This window comes from Garra rufa, chromosome 5 (assembly GCF_049309525.1).
Source record: "Garra rufa chromosome 5, GarRuf1.0, whole genome shotgun sequence".
In the NCBI taxonomy this organism is placed as follows: Eukaryota; Metazoa; Chordata; class Actinopteri; order Cypriniformes; family Cyprinidae; genus Garra; species Garra rufa.
The window spans coordinates 16,229,940-16,238,019 of record NC_133365.1 but is presented as its reverse complement, the minus strand read 5'-3'; the positions used below and the strand labels follow the sequence as shown (position 1 = coordinate 16,238,019).

The 8,080-nt window shown below is 32.1% G+C and overlaps 1 pseudogene; it reads left to right on the top strand.

The window, feature by feature from the left end:
- The first annotated feature begins 5,758 nt into the window (after positions 1-5,758).
- On the top strand, positions 5,759-7,704 carry LOC141334467 (arrestin domain-containing protein 2-like; annotated as a pseudogene).
- Positions 7,705-8,080: the final 376 nt, after the last annotated feature.

The window sequence follows — 8,080 nt, the reverse complement described above, 5'->3', positions numbered from 1 at the left end:
AATTTCACATTTAATTCAGTTTGTTACTTGCTTTTTTGTAATTAATTGTGAAATTTACTAGCAATTTTGAATTTCATTTACAATGGAAAATATTTTTGTAAATAATAGTAATGAAATAAATATTATTAGTATTATAAGTATTATTATTTACAAGAAAGTACTACTTTACTCTTTCTACTTAAGAATTTAACTTTTAATTCAGTTTGTTACTTGCTTTTTCTTTGTAATTATTCATTAAATTTTGAATTTTGTATTTACATTGGAAAAAATATTTTAGTAAATAATAGTAATAGAAATAATAATTATTATGAGTTTTATGACTATTATTATTTTACAAGAAAATAATATTTCAGGATGTCACATTTAATTTAAGTAATTTGAATTTTAGTGTTAGAACAATTATTATTACTAAAACTACAGTGTAGTAAAATTCTAGTAAAATATTATGAAATGTAAAATAACAAAATGTACATGACCAGCAGTATTTTATTATTTTAGCAGTTATGATCAATATAAACAAATGTACTACATTCATATGTTTGCTAGCAAAGGCGACTGACATTAAAACAATATTTTAACACAATGTTAAGATTGTGTATTTAGTGGTTCAGAAAAAATATATTTGTATTATTATTTACATGGGGAAATATTTTAGTTAATAATAATTACTATTATTGCTACAGTGTAAAATATTATGAAAAGTGAAATTTTTCATAAGATTCAATTTTCATTTTCATTACATGATCTAGAGTATTTTATTATTTTAGCAGTTCTGATCAATAGGGAGGATTTGATTTGTCCACTGCTGCTTGTGGATTCTTTATTTTAGTGGTAATAAACAGAAGATAAAGTCAATGTATTCCATATTAACATACAGAAAATCTAGCGCATCTTTTAACTACGCAGAGCATAAACATTTAAGAGACTGTCAGACATGAGGGCCAGAGCTAACTAGCATGGTACATACCTTTACGACTGGCAGTTTGTCAAGCCGCTTAAGTGTCCCCTTAACAGAATTTACGGTCATTTGAAAAGTGACAATGCACAAAAACGGCTACTTTTCTCTCGGTACTCCTTCACAGCCCACTAAAACCCTGTCATAAATCTAGCCTCACATCCAGGCAGATGGCTCGTGTTGTCAGATATCACACGCCAACAACACTTTTTACCATCATTGTCTTGACAGAAATATGACGTGGAAACTGCAGTGTCACATCACTTAGCGTGGTTTAGCTGAAGTCGCCTGGTGCCATTTTAATCAATCACATTTGTCACTTTTTTACTGTAATGATCTTATGGTAGGGACCCAGCATTAAGAGGATGCGGAGAGACTTATCTATTGCTTGATTTACGACAATCTGCAGATTTTGTACTGGGGAACAGCATTTCTATCAAATGGACCAGTAAGTTATGGAGTAATTCCTTTAGGCCAAATGGAAATGCCATTCCCTACTTCCAACTCAGTCTCAGGCTCCAGTTGTCTGAATAAAAGCAGTTTCGATTTTTCATTTGGAAAATCCTAAAAAAAAAAAAAATAATAATAATTATAAGGTAGACACATAAGTCAGTTACAAGTTCTATAAAATTTACAGTAAAAAAAAAACTTTACAACATTTTAGGTTTTACGGATTTAACTTAAATTTACATTAAAAAAATTATTTAATTAACATTAACATTTCATAATTTATATAATAAATATATATATAATGGCAAAAAAAATTATTTTACATTAACTGTAACATACAACCCTAATGTCAGGAATATGTCTGTGTTTTGTCCTGTTCTGTCATGTTTTCCAAGTGTTTTTCCCCCCATGTTTCTAGTTCATTTGGTTTAGTCCTTGTTCTCCCCCTTTTGGTTTAGTCCTTTTGGTTTAGTCTTGCCCATATTTGTATTTCCCCCTCCTTATGCTGTTATCTTGTTTGTGACCACGCCCCGTTTCAGTGTATTTAAGAGTCTGTGTTTGCACACCCCGTTTGTCGGTCAATGTTGATGTTACTTCCGTTTGTTTAGTCTTATGCTCATTTCTTGCTCCCGGTTTTGTTTATTTGTTATCATTTGCAGTGTTTTATTTAATAAACTTTATTTATTCAGTTACTCTGGTTCTTCTCCTCGTCAATCATCACTCCTCCACCCAGCCAGTTTGTGACACCTAATGAACATAACTGGTAATAAAAAAAATAAGAACAAACATAGTTGTTTCAACAACAAAAAAGTCGTCAAATGTGAAATGCAACACAGCGAATTCTGGGAATGTCAATTTACGTTTTTTCACTGTAAATTATACATTCCGTTTCACTTTTAAATACAGTATTTTACTGTAAAATTACATTACAGTTTTCACTGCATATAGTAAAGGAAACTTACCATTAACCAATTACTGGTTTTTACTGTAGCATTTTTACATTCTTTTACTGTTAAAATCCCAATCATTTTTACAGTGTAAATTAATTTTCCATAATAAAAGGGATGCTTTATCTCTCTATAATGTCATTTACTGTTATTTATACATAGATGTTGGTTGTATTTGTATTTGGTGGACAAATAATGATAGTAAGAAGTGAATATTATTTTTTAAGAAATAAATATATATATATATATATAATTTATATATATATATATATAATTTATTTATTCATTCATTCAGGACAATTTTACTTAATGCTACCCAAAAACACTTACAATTGAATTACATTTTAACATTTAAATAGTTTTTAATATAGAAATTTGTATTCAAGTCCAATGTATTGATGAATTTAATTAAATGTTTTTTATAATAAATTAAGAGATTTAGACAGACAACTGCAAATGCTACATCCACAAGTTATACTATTTATTTACTTTTTTGTGTGTGTGATGAATTTCACCAGTTAAATGTCACAATCTGTACCTAGTCAATCTTTCTGACTTCTATATCATGGACACCTGAGAGAAAATGTTTGTCAGATTACCCACCAGGCCAGTTGAGTTTTATAAGAGAGAATCTAATGTAGATCACATTCATGGAAAAGCCAATACAGAAGTCCCATTTCCTCACAGCTCTTAATGAACTTTGCTTCTGATGCCAAGTTCATCATTATTATTTAGCACCATGTTTATTTCCAATTTGACCTTTAGACTAATTAGAGTTTGACCCTGAAAAGCCGACTCACTTCTGCCTTCACACTCTCCGTCAAGGCTAGACAAAGTTATTATGCCTTTATTCCCAGGGAGAGGAATATTGGAATTTTCTAAAAGAGCAAACCCATACGTAACCTATTACAAAACTATACACAATCAATAGCTAATTTCTCTGCATTGATTACTGCTTGGACATTTAACGCACACCCTCTGGCAAATCGTAGTATGTGTGTGTGTTTGCTCCCCATTGGCTCGGTGAGTATTACATTCATTGATTCCATGAAGAGGACTAAAAATGCCAAACTGTTCATTAATCTTAATAAAGACTGCTCAGGACCGGAGGTGTCTCTCCATGCTCTGGGCAAGGATGCAATTTATGTAGAACAAACATTATACACAACAGTTTCCTGCGAACCAAAAGCAAAAGTACACATTAGTAACTTGGTCATAAACATATGTGTATAGCACATGCACTACCGTTTAAAAGTTTGGGGTCAGTCAGAATTTTTAATGTTTTTGAAAGAAGCCTTTTATGCTTACAAAATCTGCATATCTTGTTAAAAATACAGTAAAAACAAAAATATATAATGTGAAATGTTCCTATTATAAAAATATATAGAATCTTTTTTTAAAGCGACAGTTGAAGTCAAAAATTTACATATAGCTTGCAGAATCTGCAAAATGTTAATTATTTAACCAAAATAAGAGGGATCATACAAAATGAATGTTATTTTGTATTTAGTACTGAGAGCCGGGGGGGTGAAAACCTTTTGAATTTGAACATCAGGGAAATTTAACTTATTTTGTCTTCTGGGAAACATGTAAGTATCTTCTGTAGCTTCTGAAGGGCAGTACTAAATGAAAAAAATATATATAATATTTAGGCCAAATAAGACAAATGTACACATCTTTGTTCTGTTCAAAAGTTTACACCCCTGGCTCTTAATGCATCGTGTTACCTTCTGAAGTGTTAGTAGGCGTTTGAACCTTCTGTAATAATTGTCCTCAGTGTGCAAAAAATGGATCTGTAAATCATTTTTGGAAAGCGTTCAAATACACAAAAATGCTAAAAAACAACAACAACAAATTTGTGCGACCTGGAGAACAGCAAGCAGTTTAACTGTTTAGGACAAACTATCAAAAAAAACAAAAAAAACAGGATGGATCATTCTGTAACAATTCGGTATGTAAACTTTGAAAAGGTAATTTTTATCAATTCAACTATTAGTTTCTCTTGTGGACTATATGTGAATGTCTTTTATGTGAGATATCTTATTCAGGTCAGTACTAAATTAAAAAATAACATGCATTTTTTATGACCCCTCTTATTTTGGTCAAATAATTAACATTTTGCAGATTCTTCAAGGTGTATGTACATTTTTGACTTTGATTTAACTGTGTTTTATGGAACCTAGGTAATCTACTCTTCTCATTACACTTTTATTAAGTACATTAAGTTTCAAAATAGTTAGGGGAAAACTATTAAATCATATACTGTTATATTGTAACTTTTATAGGGTATACCTCAACTTTAAGCACAGCTAAAACCCATACAAACTTCCTGTTTCGATAGAAAGTATGTGAACACAGAAAATAACTATTTGATAAGAATGTCTGTAAATGGAGACCTCTGGTGGCAGAAAGCAGACATTACACTGAAATACAGTCAGCAACAGCCTAACAAGGCTTGAACTCTGATGGTAAGTGATCTAGTAGGCCTAGATCTCTATTAGAGCCAAATTCACATGCTCAAGGCAACTAAACTTTTTCAAGACAAAATCATTTAAAATAAGAAAAACAATGCAACAAAAAGGCCACAAATGCAAAATGATTCCTAACTAAATGAAACAAAAACAACCTCAACAACAAAAGCACAAATGGCACCATCTAGTGGACAAAATTCAATCTCAAATTGAATCTCTAAGAGTGTGTGTACAGCTCATAGTGTCTTCTTGGTCGCATTGAAAGAATGCAACTGCGTTTGATAGTTGAATAATTAGCACTGACTATTTATTATAAATGTTATTAAGTGTATTAATAATAACAACTATTTGTAAATATAATAAGAAGAGCGAATATTAAATTGTTGCTTTAAAAAAAAAGTTATGTCGTTATGTGCCGGTTTAAGCTGGTCCTTTGCTGGTTTATGCTAGTCTTTTGCTGGTTTATGCTGGTCCTTTTTCTGGTTTTTGCTGGTCCTAGACCAGCACATGATCAGCTAAAGACCAGCATAAACCAGCATCAAAACATACCTGTGCTGGTTATTTCATCAGGGATACACCATGCAACAGCTAAACTATTAGAGTAAACTAAGCATTACTAAACCATGTCGAATAGCGATGTTACGATGTCAAAGATTGCTAACCAAACGGTTGTAGGAAGCGTCACGCCTTTAGGGTGTGTTTTATTTCTATACTTAAATGAATGAGAGGAGCTGTGCTGTATTTGCATGTCTAATGTAGTACAGACGTAGAAACTAAAATGTCAAGATCCATCAAAGAGCTCAGTGTTCACTACGACCCAATTAATGAAAGCAATACTTTTACTAGTGGGAATATTGTGGAGGGACGAGCTGTTTTGGAAGTAACCAAAAAAATAAAGGTGGACAGTTTTTTTGTGAAGCTGACAGGGGACAGTTATGCTTAGCAGGCCTTGGAAGTCAACATCTGCTGCATCTAAAAAATTAACCTTTGTGCTGCGAAATGATGGGACCAGTGATCACTTACTGGTATGAATTACAAAACCATGTTTGACTCTTTAGCAATCACCTACTAATTCACATAAACAGCCCCAAGATTTTTTGGATTTACAGTGATATTAGAACAGCTAATTATTAACATTATCATTAACAAATATAATAAATATTATTCATTCGCCAAGCAATGTGGCAAAATAAAGTAATGTGATTTAACCCACTTAACCCACTTTTGTGATTTAGAGGTTTAAGGAAATATAATGTGATTTCAGTTTGCTCATTTCAGTACGCTGTTTTTCATCTAGCAACCACGATCTGGCACACAAGACAAGAAGATTAAACTTTTTGGATCAGGAAAAATGTCAATGAATGTAACGACAGACAGAACTGGCTATATGCAAGGTGAGGATTTCATATGTGTAGCTCTCAAGCGCCTCAGTCAAAGCTGCCTAAACTGAAGACACTACCCTGCAATGTCAATTGACGAGTTTCCAACAACATATTTTTATGCACATTTTGAGATTTTGGATAAAAATTCTACATTTAACAAGGAACATGAAAATAAAATTTCCTAAATTTAGAGTAAACCGGATGAATCTGCGTTAAAAAAGTCATAGGACTAAATTTACTTAGACAACAAAATAACAGCAGAGCTTTGTATAACATCTCAAAAGTCGGAAGTGAAAGATCAAAATTATTCAACTTAAATTCCTCCAGACATGACTACTGTGTTCATCTAAACACATTGGATGGAAATCTGGCTATAGTCAGCTTGTTCGGTTATTTATTTATTTATTTTTTTGTGATGTGTTGTTTTTACAACAAACAATATTTCATTTTTGCAGGATGAAACGATCAGAGTTTTTATCGACATTGACAACTCTTCATCTTGTGACGTCAGGCTAAAGTACAGCCTCAAGCAGAAACAGACGTTCATCACTGGCAAGCGCAAAAATAAAACACACAAGCATATAGTCAAAGAGACTAGAGATTGCATCCCATCTAAAAAAAAAAGTCCAAATTCATAGTGGGCATGACTCTTCCACGTGATCTGACTGTCACCATTGAAAACTGCAGAATTATAAAAGTGCAGTATGAACTCAAGGTGCTATTTTGTTTTCTGTCTTCTTTAAATATTGCCATAGTTAAAGCAATAGTTCACCCCAAAACGAAAATTTTTACCCTGATGTCATGTAAAACCTGAACGATTTTCATTCATCTGCAGAATGCAAAAAAAATTGATTTTAAAAAATGACTCAATGTATGGTTAAAAACAGAATATATTCTTTAGTGTTCTGCAGAAGAAACAGTGTGATGGTGATTTTTGTGTAAACATTCCCTGTAATTTTATTTTCAAAAATTTAAAGCTCTTTTATCAATTTCTGGTAAATATTCTATAACAATATTAGCCTTACAGCTTAACAAGACTTTCTACCAAAGTGTAAAGCAAAAACATGATTGTCTTTCAGGTCGCTCTGGATGTGTCTTTTGCATCAAATCCAGAAGTCAGATTTCCTGTGGTTATTCTTTCTCCACCTGAACAACAGTGTCCTCCCTTGCAAGGCCCACCTGGAGGATTCCAGCCACATCCACCACCTCAGCCTAACCTGGTGCCTTACCCTGGTGATTTACCTCCTCCACCTGCAGGACTTTACCCAAATCTGTTTGTCCCCAAATCTGTTTATGAATGAACATGCGTTTATAAACGAATCCAGTGAGTCAATGATTCAATTTCCTATTCATAAGAACAGTCACTTGCTTTATTCCTGAATTAATCAGTAATTAAATCAGTGACTTGCCGCCACCTATTGGTAGATTTAGTTTCATTTTAAAAGTATCTTTTCAGTTATCATCTAAATCAGTTAATATTTCTGTATTCAAAATTTTATATTTAAAACATTAATCTCAACATGACTATGAATTTGATTGCATTCATGCCACTTCTGAGCCTTATTAAACATGAAAATACCTTTTGTGTTCTTCTGTCCCACTTCTGTAGCTCTGTTTTAAGTGCTCCTAACTTAACAAATTGATATTGCATGTATTTTATTTTGACATACATTTTTATGTTTATGTGTTTATGTGTTGTTTAAGCACTATTCAAAAGACACAACAGTGTCATAGAGGAATATAGATATACAATGGTTCTGATCAAAAGTTAAAAATTATTTCCACATTCAAGTAAGAATCAAAGGTATTCAAGCTTTAACATACTTTATGTAAAATTAATTAAAAAGTAAGTTAGATCAGTTTGTATTTTTACTT